The sequence below is a fragment of the Rhinolophus sinicus genome, linkage group LG09, assembly GCF_036562045.2.
Source record: "Rhinolophus sinicus isolate RSC01 linkage group LG09, ASM3656204v1, whole genome shotgun sequence".
NCBI classification, from domain to species: domain Eukaryota; kingdom Metazoa; phylum Chordata; class Mammalia; order Chiroptera; family Rhinolophidae; genus Rhinolophus; species Rhinolophus sinicus.
The window spans coordinates 75,455,040-75,476,361 of NC_133758.1; the positions used below are offsets into that span (position 1 = coordinate 75,455,040).

A 21,322-nucleotide genomic window follows, 5' to 3' on the forward strand; every position below is an offset into this window, starting at 1 on the left:
GAATCAGAAACCCAGAAAAGGATCATTGTGGAGAAGGAAGATAATTTAGGTAGTGGAAAGGGAAAGGAAAAAAGAGAACAACAAAAAAAAAAAGGATAGTCCCTAAAACTCATCTAGCCCTTAATACAACTGATAACTCTGATAACTGGCTCTAGGGTCCCACATAGTTAAGCTACAATAAGCTACAACATCAAACAACTTACATTAGAGGATTATATACAACTTACATTAAGGGATGCAAACTGCATCCTCTCTGCTGAGAACTGAATCCTGTTGACTATGTCAGGCTAATTCCAAAGACCTTTAATCACTTTGCCAACCAACAAACTGTCTACAAATAAATCAAATACCAAACCTAAGCCATCCTAATTTGGTCATTTTATATCCCTTTGCAACCTCACAATTACATATCTAGCGATTATTTTTCACTACTGTAAACAGCTAAAAGAGCATAATATAATTTAAACAGCTCTACCACTCACTAGATGTGTGACCAGTAGCAAGTTAAATTTAACACCTCTTCACCTCAATTTTCTCAAATATAAAACAAAGATTATTATGGTGCATACAGCATGTTGTATCACAAGAGTTAAATAGGATGTTTGTGAGTACTCAACAAATGGAAGCTATCACCTATTAAAAACTGAAGCACAGAGAAGTGACTCCTAAATTATAAAGTTAATAAATTGAAAATCTTGAAATTGTTATCACCCAGAAATACTACATACACCTCTTCAGGGGAAAAAAAAAATAGCCATCCTAAATTTTTTCTGAAATCAAGTTACTGAACAGCTGAGACTAAAACATCAAAATTCTTTTGACCGTTCCCTCAGAAGTAGTCCTACTTCCAACCCCCGTGTTGGGAGACAATTGTCCATGGGTCTCTCATGTTTCCCCACGTCATGTGAACAGAATGGGGAGAACCGCTGCTGTGGACTACCTCTTCAAGAATAACAGCTTTGGAAGACAGACAGCACTTCTCCCTCCACAGAGGAGGACAGATTAGTTTTTGTTGCTCAGGAAAATAAAAGTAATCTGTAGGGCAAAAGTTAGGCAGGTTTGCTGGCAGGCCCCTTTTAGAAGATTGGGGTTTCCTAGGCTCAGGATTCCTTGGCTGGGACACAAACTCACAGCATGTACAGTGTGTAATTGGACTACTCAGCCTGGCTCCCATTGGATCTGAGGGCCTGGGGTTTCTGACGTGAACACAAGCGCAAGATGCCTGCTGTTAGAACCAAGTCCACCGTGTCTGACTCAGGGAATCTCCTCAATCTTTAAAATTGTGGTGGACTAGCTTATTAGCTTGCAAGAAGGGTCAAAAATCAGACCTCTGGCAGTTCTTGGTACAACATACCTTGTTGAGTCTGCTTCCATAAAAATGTTCACTGAGCCATCGCCATATCCTCAAACTCTCACCATAATTTAACTGACTCATACATTTTGTCTTCAGTTCTTTCCTGAGCATGCATTTCACACCCTGCTTAAATTAAGTCTTAGTGTCTCTAGAACAATCCTTCTCAAAGTGCGCCCAAGATGCAGGAGCAGCATCACCTGGGAACAGGTGAGACATACAAATTCTCAAAACCCAAACTACACCTACAGAATCAGAAACTCTTGGGGTGAACCCTATCAATCTGTTTCTACAAGACCACCCAGTGATTTCAATGTGCACTAAAGATGAAAAGCACTGCTCTAAAATAAAAACCCATAGTACTGTTCAAGCAGAAGAAGTATTATATTGTGTAAAAAGCAAGCTCTTGAGAAATAAAGCTGTGAGAAATAAAATAACAACAATTTGTTCTAGCCTTCTTTGTTTTTTTTTGAATACATGAGGCAGAAGTCCCTGATTGGATGGATATCAATTCAGAAGTTTAATCATGATTGAGAGTCTTACTTTTACTAATTATTATAGTTTATGATCTGTGTTCCTGAGACAATTGACTTTAATTTGGAAACAAAAATAACAAGGAAAAACATTTGCCTTTTTGACAAAATATGCAAAATGACTGCATGATATGTCACAGAATACAATATTAAATGTATATAGAAACTGTAGAAATGTTATTAAATCCTCAATAAAATGTCCTACAATAATTATAATTAAAATGCAATTTATAATTATCTAAAATTATCTTCTTATTTTTCTTTTTTGAAATATATTATTGACACATACTGCTTTATATTTACAGTTTCATAATTCTCCCCTTTCTTCCTTCCATTCTCTCTTTCATGGATACAGGAAAATAAATGGACTCAATCTGGCTTACTTCTTATGAGCCCACTACTCATTATTTGCAGGAATGTGTGTAGGCTTCATGGTTTCATTTTAAGTATGTTGATTACCAAATAAAGCATAAAGCACAAAAGTTTATGCAAAGTAGAAGGGGAAAAGCGCTATACTTATAAGAAAATATTCAAATCTTTGTACGACTCAGGTAACATAAAAGAATTGATGAAGTACACAACCATTTAAAAAGAAAGAAAAAAGTGTGGAGAGGCCACTTTTCACTGTCAGATAGTTTGTGTGAGGCTCTACCTTCCTGTAAACCTAAAAATGTATCAAAATTCATGTGGATTTTATTAGAATATGAAAATAGAAAAGACACAATTGAATTGAATATGATGCAAACTCACATCACAAAAAGATGTAGTGTAACAGATTGAGAAGTACCTTTAAAGTTATTTTTTGGGGGCCGGCCCAGTGGCTCAGGCGGTTAGAGCTCCGTGCTCCTAACTCCGAAGGCTGCTGGCTTGATTCCCACATGGGCCAGTGGGCTCTGAACCACAAGGTTGCCAGTTCAATTCCTCGAGTTCCGCAAAGGATGGTGGGCTCTGCCCCCTGCAACTAAGATTGAACACGGCACCTTGAGCTGAGCTGCCACTGAGCTCCCAGATGGCTCAGTTGGTTGGAGCACATCCTCTCAACCACAAGGTTGACGGTTCGACTCCCGCAAGGGATGGAGGGCTGTGCCCCCTGCAACTAGAAATGGCAACTGGACCTGGAGCTAAGCTGCGCCCTCCACAACTAAGACTAAAAGGACAACAACTTGACTCTTGGAAAAAAGTCCTGGAAGTACACACTATTCCCCAATAAAGTCCTGTTCCCCTTCCCCAATAAAAAATCTTTTTTTTTTAAATTATTTTTTGGTACTTTCTACTTTTTTGTTTTTAAGTCAAATCAGAAGGCAAATCTAAAATCTTCAACTCTCTTTAAAGACCTTTACTAGATGCAAAAATATAAATAAATATATGACAAAAGAACATATTTTTATAATTTGTCTTTAGTTTCATATATGTATACATATAAATTGGCATATGCAACAAAAACGAAAAATGAATTTAAAAACAGATTAGCAAGAAGAACAGATTAAAAATTCTACAAAATTTATTTTTATATCTTACATTAGAAACTAACATAAAAGGTTTATACCGTCAGTAAAAGATCTTTTCATATATAATTTCTCTTTCAGCATTTTATAATCTTTACAATGTTTATCACTATATTTCCCGCATCATAATTCAAGAGTTTTAAAACAGCCTGAATTATTAATTTTCCAAATGAACTCATAGATTGACATCCATTACCTTCTACTGCCCCCGAACTGCTCTTTAAATAGATATCTGACGCATTTGACGTGGGCAGCTACTCCACATAAATTTAAAATACTAGTAAATGCAAAAACTTCCCAATATTATGTGCTGACTAAAAATATTACACTAGCTGTTCACTCAGCTATTCTGAATATAGTTCTTAAGATTTTATTTTTAGTTAAAATTTTGTGCAGGGCTTATTCAAGAACAATTCAGAAAACCATAAAACATGTATTGAGTTTGAAAATATGAGAGTATTTATCAGTGCTTGTTTCTTCATCTGTAAAACAGAGATAGTAGTGCCAGTTTTACAGAATTATTAAATTAAATGAGATTTTTGTGAAACAAACATAGCAGTAGTATCTTTGTCAAAATTAGCTATTACTAATTAAGAAGATTAAAAAAGAGTTTTGTCTTACTGAGGGTATAATCAAACAGGTATATATCATTCTGGTCTAAATATACTGCAGTGCACCCAAGATCCTGTCAGATTACATCTGATTCACTCACCTTCAATCCTTTTAATTTTACAATAATGATTTGTCATCTCCAGTACTCCTCCTCCCCTCTCCTCCCTTTGATTCTTATTACATCAAAGGGGATTTGTTTCTTTTACCTCAGGCTACTCTTTCACTGCTAGTAAACTATTTATCATTCCTGTCATGTTATCTTAATTTCTTTTTACTTTTAAATAATTTACCATTGAGTTTAACTAACTCTCACAGGCTGCCAAGTTAGAGAGTGGGCTGGCTTAAAAAAATGTGATCATAGACTGTAGCCAAATTTTCCATTTTATTTATGTTGCTATGGAAACAATCCTCCCCTCCCCCATTTTTGTTGCTACATTGGGGTGAATGTATCACATATTCTGTGGTACATAAAAGTGTGTACTGTGTGCTCCTCTCCCACTCGTATAATTTTTCTTCCCAGGATTTAGAAAATCACTATGATATGCAAATCAATCAATCAGATCCGTAAAATATGCAATTTACTAGGTTTTTTTTAATATCAGAAACTACTAATCTGAAAAAAAACATGTCATTCTTGTTTCCCTCCTTTCTAGAGAATGTGTTTTTAAATTGCTATAAAATATAAAGCAGTTCTTTAGTTTTTACGTTAACTTGAGTAATACAAGTATTATTTCTCCTTGTTCTCGTGAATTTTAACAATTTCAGTAAAAAATGTAACAGAAAATGAAATTATCAAAGTTCTCTTAATAATTCTATTATTATCCTATAATTTTCTGCTCATATTTCTTGGATATAAATTTCTAAGAAATGACAACATTTTAAACCCTTAGCTCTCAAATGGAAATTTCCAAATGGTTTATTTTATTTAATTTTAAGAAAAATTAAAATTGTATATTCATTATATGATGTGCATGATATTCATTAAGAATCATAGTTAAAATATGCATAGCTCTTTACAATTTATGAAATGTATTTAAAGATGGTATCTCAGTTGACCATCAAAATAAGATATAAATAACAATAAAGACTGACATCTTTCCAGTAGTTACTCTTTGCCAAGCACCTCACAGAAAATTATCCCATCTATTAATATCTTTCTTACATACTCCATAGATACTGGTATCATTAGTTCCATTTATACAGGAGTAAACAGACTTCAGAGAGTTTAAGTTGCCTTACATTACCTGCTTTCTGAAGCCTGTTTACTCCTCTGTAAATGGAGCTAATGGTAGTATCTACTAATTGTGTAGGAAAGATAAATGGGATAATTTCTATAAGGTGCTTGACTAGGAGAAAGTGGTGAAAGAGATGGAATTTGAATAAGGTTACCTATTCCAGATCCCTTGCACCATCCCACCTGATAAAAGAAGTTATACTACCCTGCTCTCAATATCACATAATTGAAAAAATAACTATGAACATGGAGTAATTCCTTCTCATTCACTGTACAATAGAGAGTAGCTCAGCTATGTATCAAACAACCAATGAAGTATTTTTAAAAAGTTTCCTTCAGCATTTATTAGACTTTTTGTTCACTTTCTAAATTAGTAACATTTTTACAAGTGATCATTTTTCTCTCCTCACTGCATTCCACTGTTTTGCTGCAGCATTCATAGGCCAGGACAATAGCTTTATGAGATAAAGATTCAAGGTAAGCGTTACCCACCCTGATAACTCAATAGTGTTATTGTCAATAAGAATGAATATCAACACTAAAATAAAAGATCAGATCAAAACAAACAAAAAATGTGTAGGCGAGGTAGGGTTTCCTCCTCAGAAACTCGATTAATCCTTACTTCTTCCAGAAGGATCTATGATATCTATAATCAAAAAGGCGAGTGAAGGGGAAGGATGATGCTTACTTTTGCCACATAGACTATTTTCTCTGACACACTTTGGGAGGGCACATGAGATGTTCCTGTGGGGATTCATTTACCTAAGGTATCTAGGAGCTTTTAAGAAAATAATGTATCCAAAAGAAAGGGGAAATAGAAACAAACTCATCTGCTCTAAAGAAATGGGTCATATTTGAAAAATGTGGACAAGATTATTTCTGAGTGAAGCCTATTTAATATACCTCTAAGTGTTTTTATCCCAGGCCCCAAAGACTCTTGAAAGAAAATACTAAAAATCATTTCACCAAAATTTCTGTAAGGCACTAAAAACACAAGGCAGTGCAACTTTGATGTGTGTTATAGAGTGGAGCGAAATGGAGGGTGCAGGGGATTTCCTGTCATTGGAATTACTGGGGCATGAACCAAACCAACTCAGTAGGCTCAAAAATGCCCCAGACCTGACAGAGATAAAAGGTTATGATCATATGCAGAGAGAGTCTCAAAGAAGTATGTTCAGAGAAAAACGTTTTTTAAAGTTTATTATATCCTATTTTTATCTCCAGATTGGGTAACAAGTTATGGCAAAGGAAACAGAATGCATGATTTCTGGATAAGTGATCTAGAAAAGTGTCAGGTCCTCGAATAATATTGTTTTGTTATAATGTTGATGAGATACCATAGGAACTTAACTCTTGTTTACATCAGTTAGTCTGTGGTCTTACTTAACACATAGGCAGAATACTAACGGGATTATTTAATGGGTAAGCAGAGAAACAGAGACTCATGAGTAGGACTCCAGAAAGACAGAACAGGCTGCATTTGTGCTTAAATTTTTCCCTGCTTGGCCAATAGTGCTTGAAAGTTTCTCCATCCGAGATTCACTCATTTGGACTAAACATGTATTACCTGTTCCTAAGTGCTCTTAAATTGAAATATCTATGGTAATAATCACTATGAGTTTTCTTAGCATGGAATTACTACAAATGAGCATATAGATGAGAGACAAACAGGATACCAGAAAATGGGAAATTTCTCAGCAGTTCAAAAGCAAAGGAGAACAAAGGATGATTTCAGAATAAGAGTTACCACCTGATTATGGCACGTCTGGGTCAAGTTTCAGAGCAGTGGATCCTGGAGAGTAATGGAAGAGTACAGAAGAACTTGATTCTCACAGAAAAGGATACAGAAGAGAGAAGAGCTCACACAAGCAAAGTTTCTGTAGGAAAAACTCAACTTTCATCCATGGAGTTGTTATTGAGTTTCCACTATGCTACTTCTGGAAAGACATAGATGAGAGTAGTAGCTGCATTAGGGCTACTCAAAGGGAGAGACATGATTTTGCTTTAGGAAGAGTTGAAGTTATCTTTTTAAATTATGGATGAACTAAAAGTTTACATTAATAAATGGAAGGATAGGAGCCACAAACTTTATTACAGAAGGTATATTTCAAAGGTAAGTGATTTAGAATAAATTCGTAATGTGAAAGAATTATCTAAGCCTACCCTACCTTGAAAAAAAATTACCTGTTAAAGAGTTCGCAATGTAACAGTGTGATGTCCAATCATGAAAAATTGCCATTTTTAGACTCTTTAGTGCATGTTTTTTAAGAGGCAGAGCTGCAAAATTTTATAACACACACCAATAACCTCAGAAGCCAAAATGGTATTATTTTTCATCTCCAAGAAAGAATCATCTACATAGCAAGATTCTACTGCCCTTGTTCTATGCATGAAGAATTCAGTTTATCAATGAGTTTTGGTTTTTTTTATTGTGAACGCGGGCCAATGTTTAATTGCTTCATATTCATAATTGTATTAACTTTGAATAAGTCATTTTAAATTAAAAAAAATGTTTGTTCTATTGCATAAAGGAGATTAATTACTAAAAGACAATAGCAATCCTTCGCTATCATTCAAACAGGCAGAAAAGCATGGCCACCTAATGAGGATTCAGCTTCATTAACTTTCCTCATATCTCACTTGTAATATAAAAGACCATCATATTCAATTCCCAGAAAGATAAATTCAATCAACCCAATAGAGTATGCATTTGTTTATACCACCTTTACTCATTCATTACCTAATTGCAATCTCATGCTCTCTTCAAATTGCAATGGCATCTTCTTAAATATTCTCTGATAGAACTTTGGATTATTTTCAATAGAATAATCGAATTTTCTCAATATCCTTAAACCCATCACCATTTCCTCCTGACATGATTTCAAAAAATCAAAATACAATCATATGTTGTCAAAAATTAGAAGGGATCTTAGAGGTCATTGGGTCCATCTCTCTCATTTTACAGAACCACAAACTGGATGATATAAAGGACCTGTCTGGGCATTAAAAAGTCAATAAGGACAACTAAAATATATTTTTGATAGAAAGGAAGGTATGCTATTGAATGATACTACAAAATTACAAAATACATTCCATTATCTTTACAGGCAAACAATTCACATTTAATAAGTATACTGCTAATGAGGGCAATAATAAATACTCTGATCATAAAGAAGATGAAGGTTTTATGCACAACTCCAATAAATCTACAACATACAAAGATTTGCTTTTCTTTCCTCATTCTGATCTCCATATGATGTGCCTAATATATAATTATTTATTAAGGATTTGTAATGAGAAATCTAAGAGCTAAGCGGTCATAAAGTCATTAAATTAATTTATTTTAACTATTAGTATAAAATATGTGCTTACACATATTGACTGTATATTTTATACTATTTAAGATATATTTTTGCATCTATTCTAGTGTGCATACTTACTTAAATATCTTTATATTTCCAGTTTGGGAAATAATTTTTCAAAAGATGTTACTTTAAAAGACTTTTACAATATTAGTTTTCTGATAAAAGCTTTGAGAGTTTCCCAAAGCAATCTGGATTTATGGAGCTGCTTTTCAGCAGAAAGGTGTTTAATTAGGTTGTCTCACACGTCTCTACATCTGAAAACCTAATCACCACCTTCAAACTCAAAGAACACAGACAAGTTGCTTTCAGTATTATCCTGTACAGAACCTTTGGTTTTTCTTTCCACTCATTTCCACCTTCTATCTGGGAAAACTTGACTTTAATAGTATTTTGGATTTTTTTAAATCAAAGTAATTAAAAAAAGAAGTCAAACAAATTCACAACATGAATAAACCCAACTAATTTCCTTCTCTTATAAAGGGGCATGTGTGTGGATGTATGCATGTGTGTGTGTGTGTGTGTGTGTGTGTGTGTGTGTGTGTGTGTGTATGTGTAGTAAACTTCAAGCACAGTAGGAATTTGAAAGCAGCAAATAAAAAAACAGGAACAAAAAGTAAATAGAAAACTAAATTATAATATTAATGGATATAGTTCAAAGAAACAGGCTGCAATATATAGTCTTACATATAATTTTCTCTCAATTAGGACTCACATTCATTTTAGAAACCCAAAGAAAGATTATCAAGATTATCACGACGTACTGAAAGCTAAAGTCTCACACCCACCAAAAAACAAAAGAAAGAAAATTAACCACACGCTACAAAGAACTGATTAAAGTCAGATTTTCAGAATTTCATGCATTTTTTAAAATGTATGACTAATCTGTAGCCCTCTCTACTTTGCCATGATGTGTGTGTGTATAATACATGTGTGTATACACACACACACACCCAGACACATATATATATTCCTGCCCTCAAGAATTTTACAATTTAATGTAGAAAAACACAGAAGAAAATTTGCTTTAAAAAAAATAGCATGACTAATGTAGTATACTAATTCACTTAATATTCAATGGGATCCAAAGGGTACATAAATAAATAAATGGAACATGACATTTAATCACTTAGCATTGAATGCCAATCATGGTGTTGGGTAATTTCATAATAGCCTTATCAATAGGTATCATTACTGAATTAAAGGTGTACACACCCTTTCCGAAAAGGGTGCAAGGTCTCTAGCTAATTAAACAGAAAATACATGCATACATATATGGCACATATATGTGTAAACATATATAATACATATGTGTGTATATATATATATACTTTTTTTTTTTATTGGCTAATGAAATGGATCTCTAAAGGTGGAAGAAAATTTAAGAAATGAAGATGTACATGGTCTGTGCCATGCAGAAAAGAGAGACTGAAAAAGAGTTGATTTCAATTTTTGAGTCTAAATGGAGTATGGAGACTGCATAGGGAAGAAGCAAAGTAAGGAGAGCTAAATATTTTTACAGAAAGTTATTCCTACAAATAATGAATTCTTTCTAAGGAGACTAAATCCTGTCAAATAGAAGTTCATTTTGTTTAGCTAAGTGTCTAATTGGGTTTATACATTCAAGTTTGGGAATCAAGCTAAAAAAAGTAGAATTACTCTGCATATGGTAAAATAAAGCTACAATTCTGAGGCAATTCTGGATTGTGTGAGGAAAGGAAGAAGACACTTCAAGGAGGTATGTATATATAGAATAAATGAAAAGAGACATCATTGACAATTTCTCATTTTTGGATAGTAAAAAATGTTTTTTAATAATAGGGAAGCTTAATTTTCAATTCAGTCTTATTATTTTGAGGTGCATATGGAATCTGGGAAACTAGGTAGAGATTTCAATGTTTGGGGATGGGAAACTAGTGCTTAGAGAACATGAAAGTATTGACTTGTTAGTTATCTTCTTATACGTGAAAATATTAAATGTGATCATAGAAAGAGAATATAAAAGAGAATGGCCAAGGGATTTGAGGTCCAGTCCTTGAGAATCATCTGTTTGTTAGACAGAAGGATCAACTGAACCAGCAAAGAAAACAAAGTAAGAATTCAAGATGCTTCAGAGTTGGTTCCAAAATGTACATGTCAGGAGTTGAAATAGTCGGGGTGTATGTATTAAATCAACTCCCTATGCCTGCAGGTCAACTGACTGGTAGATTTTCCTGTGTTCTATTCAATAACTCTCCATTGTTTCTGTATTTTCTATGTAGGTCTTCAAATGATAATAACTCGAGCAGCTATTTCCTTTTTAAAAAATGTATTGTACCATCTAACAAAAACTACACACACACACACACACACACACACACACACACACACACACAAATTCTGTCTCTATACCTTTCAGAGTGCCTCCCAAAAGTATTACTCTCTTGTACAATGGTATCTGTTCTGACCTACATAGAAAATGTTAGTTGATTAATGATATTTTAGTTATGATTTCCTTGAAATAAAAGATTATTTTATCAAGTCACCCTCAAATCATCTGTTAAACTGAAACTAGATTCCTTTTGTTCTAATTCCTAATTCCCTTTGCCAGATGCTTTTTCTGCCAGATTATATTGGTGAGCTGTGTGCAGACCTCAAAGGGTGCACAAAGATTTAACCTGAAACTTTATAGCTAGATTTGGATAGAGAACTGCATTTTACCAGGGCTCTAACCCCTCATAATCCAAAATATTAAACAAGACCAAACAGGTAAAAGAATGCTTAAACACTGTTAGTGTTAGAGCTGGAAATATTTCTGAAGTAACTTCAAACAATACACATTTACACATTATCTATTTTTTGATGACTAAGGGCCTCATGACAATATCCAATTAATCTCTTCTACCATGTGTGTCCAAAATAGTCCTGGGCAAACTGACAGATATCTGGGATATTTTAGCAGTCTTTGGAATTAATAATTGCTTTCATTGTAGTTTGCCAAATCTTTTGAGATGTGTGGGATTGTGGGAGGTATTTTTAAGTCTTAAAAAGATGTAACATGAACAAAATAAAATCTCATTTATGTAGTGCAACTTTTAATCTAATACATTAAAAATGAATCTAAGTAAAACATGTATTACACCAGAACACACCATAATCGATGGAAATGCAAACTACATTACAGTGAGTATAAATAAATTAATGTGCTAACTTTCTTAGTTTAGAGTTTTCTAAATCATTTTGGCAATGATTTAGAAACCTTGTGGAATGCTTGAGTTTTTATCCTCCCCTCAAATCTAACCAAATTCAATATTTGAAGCATGTGTGTTATTAAAAACAAATGTATTTAGCATGCTAGTTAGGAAATTTGATATGTGATAACTTCATCTTTGATTAGCTGCTTTATAATCTGAAAATTCATTTTGTGGTCCTGAATGAAATCCAAGATAATATTTATAAATATTTCAAAATATCCTCTTTGTCTATGATGTGTATTTTATCAACTTTATTTTATGAATTTTAAAAAATAGAATAATATCTATATAACTGCTTTCAGACATGTATCCCTATGTTCATTGCAGCATTATTTATGATGGCCAAGACATGGAAACAACCCAAGCGTCCTTTGATAGATGACTGGATAAAGAAGATGTGGTACATACATATAATGGAATATTACTCAGCCATAAGAGAAGATAAAATACTGCCATTTGTGACAACATGGATGGAACTTGAGATTATCATGTTAAGTGAAATAAATTAGAAAGAAAAAGTCCAGAACCATATGCGTTCGCTCATATGTGGGATATAAAACTGAAACAAATGAACAAAACAAACAAACAAAAACTCTTAGACACAGACAAAGTTTAGTGGTTACCAGAGGGAAGGGGGAGGAGAAGGCAGAAAAGGGTAAAGGGGGTCAAATATATGGTGATAGAAGAAGAACTGACTGGATGGTGAACACACAATGTGATATATAGATGATGTATTATAGAATCATACACTTGAAACCTATGTAATTCTATTAACCAGTATCACCCCATACATTTAATAAAAAAAGGTTTTTGGCATCAATTATGCATACTTTGCTCTCGTAGCAAATCCCCTTAAATGAGGAAGTGTATATTGAATTACATTTCTGAAATTAACCAACCTTATTAGAGTAAGATTTCAAAGTAGCTGCTAAAAGTCCTATGCATCGCCACATGAGTTGGCACCAGTCTCTGGCAGGCTCTCCACTGTTCCCCCATGAGCTGCTCAGTAGAGCTGGGTATCCGTTACCATCAGCAACCTCCAGCTGGGGCAGCCTGCCTGCAGTGGTTCTGGTAGCCTTGTCACAGCACAAGAGCTCCTGTGATTATCTCAACTCTGCCCTTCACGATGACAAATGTCATCATGCTTTGTGTCAAAATAACAAATCACAAGTAAATAAACTTCTTCAAGTTCATACAGAGTTAGGAAAAATAGATCTCAATTTCTCAACCGGAAACAGCAAAAATGAACTTTTTTTTCCCCCTTAATGATTTGCATGTAGGTGCACATATGGAAATACCATGCAATGATTGAGGTATTTACATGGTAGATCTCAAGCTCATTTTTCCTTAAATCTTTTTTTTTTAATGAATTGTAGCTAGTAAGCTAAAGTCAAAGCAGAATCATTAGAAATCTTAATCAGAAAAAAGGGCAAACAAAACCACTTTGTATTTTTATTTGATATATATTATGATACCTTTTAATGAAAACATAATTGAGAAAACATTCTCAGATTATGAGAAAGGGCATCAATTACAATATTTGGCAAAGGTCAGATCAGGGAGAAGGGAAGAAGAAAGAGAGGAAAATCTTCTGTAGGTAATAAAGAAGAATCCTCAAATGTTATCCTAGAATGAGATAAGAGACTGAAAATACTTGATAGATGGAGAGTGACGAGGCCGAGAGAGTAAGAGAATGAGAGTGAGAGGGAACGCGTGTTCTTCCAAGCAGTCACGTGAACGTAATCATAATAGCAAAGGCAACAGTTTGAATTTCACTCTCCTATTTACACAAAGTATTTTATCTGCATTTTTAAAAATTTTTAATTAGTGAACTATACTCAAAATATTTTTTTCAGATATACAGTACATCTCGATTCAATGGTATCATTGATTAACTTTCATTTACAAAATCATTTGACCTACAGTCTGTCAAAGACACTGCACCTGGTGTCAGGGAAGCAGCTATGAAACAGAGTCCCTGCACTGAAGAATTACATAGTCTGCAAAGACAGATAGATAAGACCACCACTATCCAGGTTGATGACCAATTGGATGGAAGTGAGTAGTGTGCCATGAGAACGCATAACGGAATGCCTAATGTAAAATGGGGTAGGCTTTAACATTAGGGGAGGACCCAGGGAGAAGGCAATTTCTGAGCTGTGTCTTAAGATCAAACAGGAGGAGTTAATCAAGTAAGGAAAGTAATGATGTCTGTTCAAAGTATTTTGATTAAGGCATAGAGTTTGGAATTGGAGGGCTGATGATGAAAGATGAGGTTAGATAGTAGGGTACAGATATTTAAAGATCTTGCTTGTTATCAGAACTGGATTATTTTTTTAAATAGGTTTTTAGGACACCGTTAAGTGTAGTTAACTGCCTTTCTTTCTTACAATGTCAAATTTCCTTTCCATGACATAGGATGTTATTGCCTCCAGATCCTATAATTTTCTAATCACTCTCAGGTATTAATAAAACCCCTCTGGCCTAATGAAATCTCTATCAATTGAACATTTCAATCCTATTGAAGTTTGTCCTGACTCAGGCAACGAAGCTTACAAAATAATTTGCACTATTTTTCACCAGGCTCTTTAACTACCCTCCTTCACTTGCTGCAACCCTTAATAGTTGGCTCATGGGAAGGAGAGATAATGACAGAAAAGGTCTTCCTCATATGCAGAGAGTTACAATTTGATAACGGTGGGTGTGAAGAAATCCCAGTGCTAAGTCTGTTTCTTGGGAAGCCTTAGCCGTTCTAGAGAAATTCCCTCACTAGAGATCTCTAAAAGTGATCACATAGAAAGGGGGATTCCTTTTCCAGCTAGCCTGTGATTCTGGTAATCCACAGCCAAGCTCTTTTTGTTAGGGACACCTTGACTGCCATCAGGTATCCTCTTTGCTTTTTATTAGTACGTACCTAGCCTCAAAGTAAGACATTAGTTAAAGCTGAAACTAGACTTGGAACCATTTTGCAAATCCTACATACATAGTCTAACATAACTCTCTTTAGAGGAGGGATACTTGGCACTCATGAACCTCAGTTTTGGGGCCTAGCCAAAATTCCCAGACAAGAAGTGTCTCATATTAACAGCCAGTTGAAGATGCTATAAGGTTTGGATTTTATCATCAAGACAATGTCACTGAAGAATTCTATGGCAGATGCTTGGAAAGATAAACAGGAGTGACATACCCAGGTAGGGGGAACCCTGTTGGATAATTATTGCATTAATATAACGGGAAGAAAATGATGATACCTCAGATCTAACCAGGGTCATTAGAAATGGTGATTTGGAAAAGATTCAAGAAATAGCAAGGAGGTAGAATTGAGATGATATAGGCCCAGAGGGCCTAGAGATATTGTTGTTTATTGTTCTTTTTTAATGGTTCACTAGTTGGTTTGTTTGTAGATTTATTTCCTTTAAAGAAATAACAATAGAAAATAGCAATACTTGATAAAAAAGAGCAAAGTCATTAAAGCGTGGGGAATGACATCCAAATAACAAGAGATTACTCGACTTGAACAAAATACAGTATGATTCACCTGAGTCAGAAATAAAGGTGGTAAATGAACATAGTTATAGATGAGAATAAGTTGCTCAAAGAAATTAAGGAAATTCCCACCTGATACCCTCTATTATATGTCTGAATGGAGAGGTCAGTTGCTGTAAAATGAAAGAGGATATGGTAGAATAGAAAGAAAGTAGCACAGGTTTAAAATAATACTTTTTTTTTTCTTTTATGGAGAGTTCAGTGACGGCGTTATCTAGGGATAAATAGATCGTATCATCCTCAATTTTTTTTTTTAAGAAAAATATATCCTTTTCTTATATAAATTGAAAAAATCAAAGTACTGGATAAAAACAAACCAATACACAATAGTGGTTAGTCTTAAGCACTTATCACATAAATGACTTGATTGTTGTAACAGAAAATATGTTTCTTCATTAGAGATTAAAATTTATATAGAGATGAACCTTTATTAAAATTATTCAATTAAAAAACATGGTTATTGTGGCAGGATACAATAATTGGTAATGTTCAAAGAAAAAATCTAAAATTTAAGGGTAATTTATGAGGTGAATAGAAATAGGATATCTTTAATTTCACTCTATCCATGGTTCTCTGAATAATGTATCTGATGTTTAGTTTCTTCAGAATACAATTCTAAATAAACGAATTTTTATACTTCAAGAATATTAGAAGTATTGAAAATCATGTATGTGCTACAACTTTGTGAACCATAAATCACAACACAAATGTAAGGCATTCTACTGCAAAGACTAGAATTGACAGGCATATAATTTTCTAATATATGAGGCAAAATAATGAACTACAAAAGGTCCTTTTATTTTGTGGTAAAATATTTACTTTTAATGCACTGTGATATGTTACAAGCACCTAAAGGCTTTGTTAAACCTGGTCATTCTCCACAAATTCTGTTGTTACATGGATGTGCCATAGAAATGACACAGACGAGTTAGAAACCATTTACAGAACAATTAAACATTTAACTACAATTACCTTTAACACAATATGCAATAAAGCAAGATTTCCAAGAAGACAATTAAGCTACTTCTTTGATCCTTCTTATATCTCTTTAAAAATCATCTATCTATCATCTATCTACCTACTACTCAGTGATTCTAACTATTTTTTAACTTAGCTTGTTATCTGAATGTCAGTGATGTCTAGTGAAACTATTACATACATATGATATATATATATATATATATATATATATATATATATATATATAATGTATAGATATGGAATAAAGGAAATGATATACAGCATTTTTTTAACCCACATTGAAAAAAACTTTTATTAAATGCCAGGGTCTGTAATGAATTTGGGGAATAGAGAGAAGAATCCCAGTCACTGTCATCAATGAGCTCACAAATGCCTCGATACCACATCAATGAGCTTACAAATGCCTCGATACCACAGTCAGATCTCAGACCAGTTAAATCAGAGTGTCTGGGGGTGGGAGCCAGGCATTGGTGTGCATGTAGAACTTTTAACAGGCCTGGGTTATCATCTAGTTTGGTATGATCATGGGAAAACAAGCTGGTCCCTTCCATTTACATTCAAACCAGTCAGATATATGCGAGTGAAAATGAGAGAGAGAGAGAGAGAGAGAGAGAGAGAGAGAGAAGAAACAAAGGGAGGGAGAGTGCATGCCTTTGCCCTCTGGATTGCCATCAAGGAAAGAAAAGGGATTATGTAGGGGGTTCAGCTGCTGGGCAGCCACGAGGTGCTCTGAGCCCACTTCTAAGTACAAGTCAAAATGTCTTATCCATGCCCCAAGCTAAGTCCTCCAAGCCCAGTAACCCCCGAGGCTTCTTTGACATGGACAACATGGACATCGGAGGTTAACAAGTTCGTTAAATTGCCTTAGAATTGTTTGCAGATATTGTACCCATACCCAAAACTTCAGACAATTTTTGTGCATTGTGTACAGGAGAAAAAGGCATTGGATCCAACACTAGGAAAATTCTCCATTTGAAAGGATGCCCGTTCCATCAAATATTTTTTTTTTCTTTTTTAATTTTCAAGCTTTATCTGTTTTGATTTTTTTGTTTTGTTTTAATTTTATTGGGGAGTATTGGGAAACAGTGTGTTTCTTCAGCTCCAAGTCATTGTCCTTCAGTCTAGTTGTGGAGGGGGCAGCTCAGCTCCAAGTCCAGTCGCCGTTTTCAATCTTTAGTTGCAGAGGGCACAGCCCACCATCCCATCCGGGAACTGAACCATCAACCTTGTTGTTGAGAGCCCACACTCTAACCAACTGAGCCATCCGGCTGTCCCTCTTGAAGCTCAGCAGCAGCTCATAGTCTTCAATGTAGTTGTGGAGGGTGCAGCTCATTGGCCCCTGGGGGAATCGAACTGGCAACCTTTCCGCTCAGAGCTCATGCTCTAACCAACTAAGCCATCTGGCAGCCCCACCATCAAATTATTAAGTAATTTATAATTCAGGGTGGAGACTTCTCAAATCAGAATGGGACAGGTGAAGAAAATATTTCTGTTGAAACATTTGAAGATGGAAATTTCTATTATTTCTAATACGATAAACATGACAAAGAGGATTTATTGAGCATGGCAAATGCAAGCTGCAATATGAATGGTTCTCAGTTCTTTATCATAATAGTTCCAACTCCTCATCTGGATGGGAAACATGTGGTATCTGGCCAAGTAATTAAAGGAATGGGTGTGGCAAGAATTCTGGAAAGTGTAGAAGTGAAAGGTGAAAAACCAGCCAAATTGTGCATTATTGGAGAACGTGGAGAATTGAAAGAAGGGGATGATTGGAGAACATTCCCAAAGGACGGCTCTGGTGACAGTCACCCAGATTTCCCCGAGGATGCAGATATAGATTTAAAAGATGAAGATAAAATATTATTAATAATAGAGTACTTAAAAAAAAAAAAAAAAACATTGGAAACACTTTCTTTCAAATCCTAGAACTGGGAGATGGCCATTAAAAACTATACAAAAGTTTTAAGATGTGTGGAAGGCTCAAAGGCTTTTATTGAGAAGGCAGATACATTGAACTACAACCTGTAGCTTTAAACTGCCTGCTAAATGTTGGTGCTTGTAAACTGAAGATGTCAGATTGGTAGGGAGCAATCGACATTGTTTGGAGGCTCTTGAAATAGACCCATCAAATACCAAAGCACTGTACAGTTGAGCTCAAGGATGGCAAGGATTAAAAGAATACGATCAAGCATTGGCTGAAATGAAGAAAGCTCAGGAGACAGCAACAGAAGACAAGCTATCCAGGCAGAACTGCTGAAAGTCAAACAAAAGATAAAGGCACAGAAAGATAAAGAGAAGGCAGCATATGCAAAATGTTTGCTTAATAAGGAATTCAGTTTTGCTTAAATATTATACATTGCTTGTATAAAGGCAATAAGAAAATCAAAGGGGTTTTGTCTGTTATATACAACCCCTAATGTGTACCTTTTGATACTTCAGTTCCTCATTGCTTACAGTTTAGGAATACTGATATGAGTTCACACTTAATAAAAGTGTCATAAAATACCCCCCCCCCCCGAGAGAAAGAAAGGAAGGAAGGAAGGAAGGAAGGAAGGAAGGAAGGAAGGAAGGAAGGAAGGAAGGAAGGAAGGAAGGAAGGAAAGAAAGAAAGAAAGAAAGAAAGAAAGAAAGAAAGAAAGAAAGAAAGAAAGAAAGAAAGAAAGAAAGAAAAGAAAGAAAGAAAAGAGAGAGAGAGAGAGGGAAAACGGATTAATGTAGAGAAAACCTAACACATGGTAATCCTCTTCCTCAATACTATGTTGCTTCAGTGAAGTTGGAGTTTTCAACCACCACTTTCATTCAAAATTGAGTCTACACAATCACAAAAATTTGTGTAGGTTCAAATTATATACATATACCCAATCCATTATGAAAATTTGGCTTTGTGAGGATTTGCATTTAATACCCTGAATTGGGGTTCCTACAATTTCTTCTCATTTTCTTCACATTTGCAAGAAAAAGTTTGGATCTCCTTGCCCATAATGTGAGAACCAACACGCAGACACAGATGGAAGCATCCCAGACATTCCTGACAGTTCACAGCTGTCATGGTCACAGGCATTGTGTCCTCTGTGATGTCAACTTGTTCAAAAAGTGAGGTCTTATTTATGTATTTTATTATTTTCACTGACTTATTTTGCTTTTCCTGGCCTGTATTTGCTTATTAGTTATTTGCATTAAAGAGCCAATTGCATAAGTACTGATTACATATGTGTATTTTGTCTCTGTGTTAGAAAAGTTCATAAGAACAGCAGGAAACAGACACAATTTAGAAAAATTAATGAAAACAAAATGTCTTGTTAGGTTATGTTATAACTAATGTTAACTATTAAAGTCATTAGATTTATTTTATCAAAAAGACCATGAGTTTAGGGGCTCGGGTACACATAAAAATGTTTTAAGATAATTCAACTAAAAGCTTTTATTCAGATATGAATTATACTGGCTTTATGAGAGATGGCTTTATATGACATATCCATATACAGGGGCAAAGATTCCAATTGCTTCTCAACACCTCATCTTTAACCCTATTTACATTACGAGAGAGAAATTAGAAAGGATTAACATTTTTTCAGCCAGGAAACACTTTCATACTGAGTTTTCCTCTTTGACAGTATCGTGTGAAGTTACTCATATTCGTATCTTATGACCCAGCAACTCCACTCCTAAATACATAGCCCACCCTGCCACAAACACAAAAGAACAATGTATGTCCACAAAAATATTTATAGAAAAATTTTCACCACAGCTTCATTCATAACAGCAAGAAAAAAATTAGAAACAGCATAAAAGTACATCAGTAGGAGAACAGATAAACAAATTGTGGTATAATCGTAAGAAATTACTACTTAATACAAATCAACATATAAATGAATATATAAGGTAGTATGCTCTGTAAAAGACAGATACAAAAAGAATGCATACTGCATGACTTCATTTTATAAAGCACAAGAATAACCAAAAATAATCTATAAGACAGAAGTCAGAAAGGTATTTATGCCTGGGGTTGTGGGCAAATTACTAATATAGTTATCCTAAACTAGGGAAAAATATTTAAAACACATATGCATGTGTGTTCACACACACATATACATATATGTTAAAAACACAATGCAGCAAAATATGGTATGGAAATTATTGTCTCTTTAACCTTTTCTTATGAACCCAAAGAGAATGTATATATAATGTATTGTTTAGCAAAAAAGAAAGATGTAAATATTTATATCCATCTACCATATATAAATATATAAAATTCATATAAATATAAAATATTCATATATTCATGCATCATAATATTAAAAGGGTATACTTTTGAGTGTTGAAATAATTAGATCTTTTTATTTTTATCCCACAATCTTCAATACTATCTTATTTCTTTTAATAGTAAGCATATATTTTCATTAAAAAGGAATATTTCTATCTTGAAAAAGAATAAACACAACAGTTGAGTTTAGCCTTACATCTCTCTTCTCCCTGATGAATAAAGAATGACTTCTGATGCATTAATCGCATGGCTTTCAATTTGAACCAAAGTACTCTATAAAACATTATTAAAAATGCATTGATGAATTTTCTTTTACACCGTTATTATGACCCTTCACTATCATACTTTTTCTGCCATAAAGTGTTGCCTGTTTGTGAGCATATCCTATTTAGAGGCTATTCTATATTTTGAACATAATACATTCTGAAAAAGAGGGTGAACGCTGAATATGAAAGAGGACACTGTAGGAGGAATAGGTGTAGAACCACTGAGTGATCCGGGAATACGAAGCTGTTTAGCTTATCTAACTGCAGCCAATTGTGCAATAAAAAAGACAATGAGAAATGTCGCTTTTGAAAACCTGCCATGGGAAAATGACAGCGCACGTGCCTGCACTCAGGCATGTAAGTCACGTATGAATAGAGATGTACACTTTATAAAGGTTTCTTAATAAAACATAGTATAAAAAGAATCACAAA

General features: G+C 34.4%; 1 protein-coding gene and 1 pseudogene across 8 annotated transcripts in view; one reads left to right on the forward strand and one right to left on the reverse strand.

Annotated features, from left to right (window-relative positions):
- Positions 1 to 21,322, reverse strand: part of CACNA2D1 (calcium voltage-gated channel auxiliary subunit alpha2delta 1) — a 457,790-nt gene that overhangs the window by 215,654 nt on the left and 220,814 nt on the right. The gene's annotated exons all lie outside the window — the stretch shown is intronic.
- LOC109455362 (peptidyl-prolyl cis-trans isomerase D) lies at positions 17,126 to 18,706 on the forward strand (annotated as a pseudogene).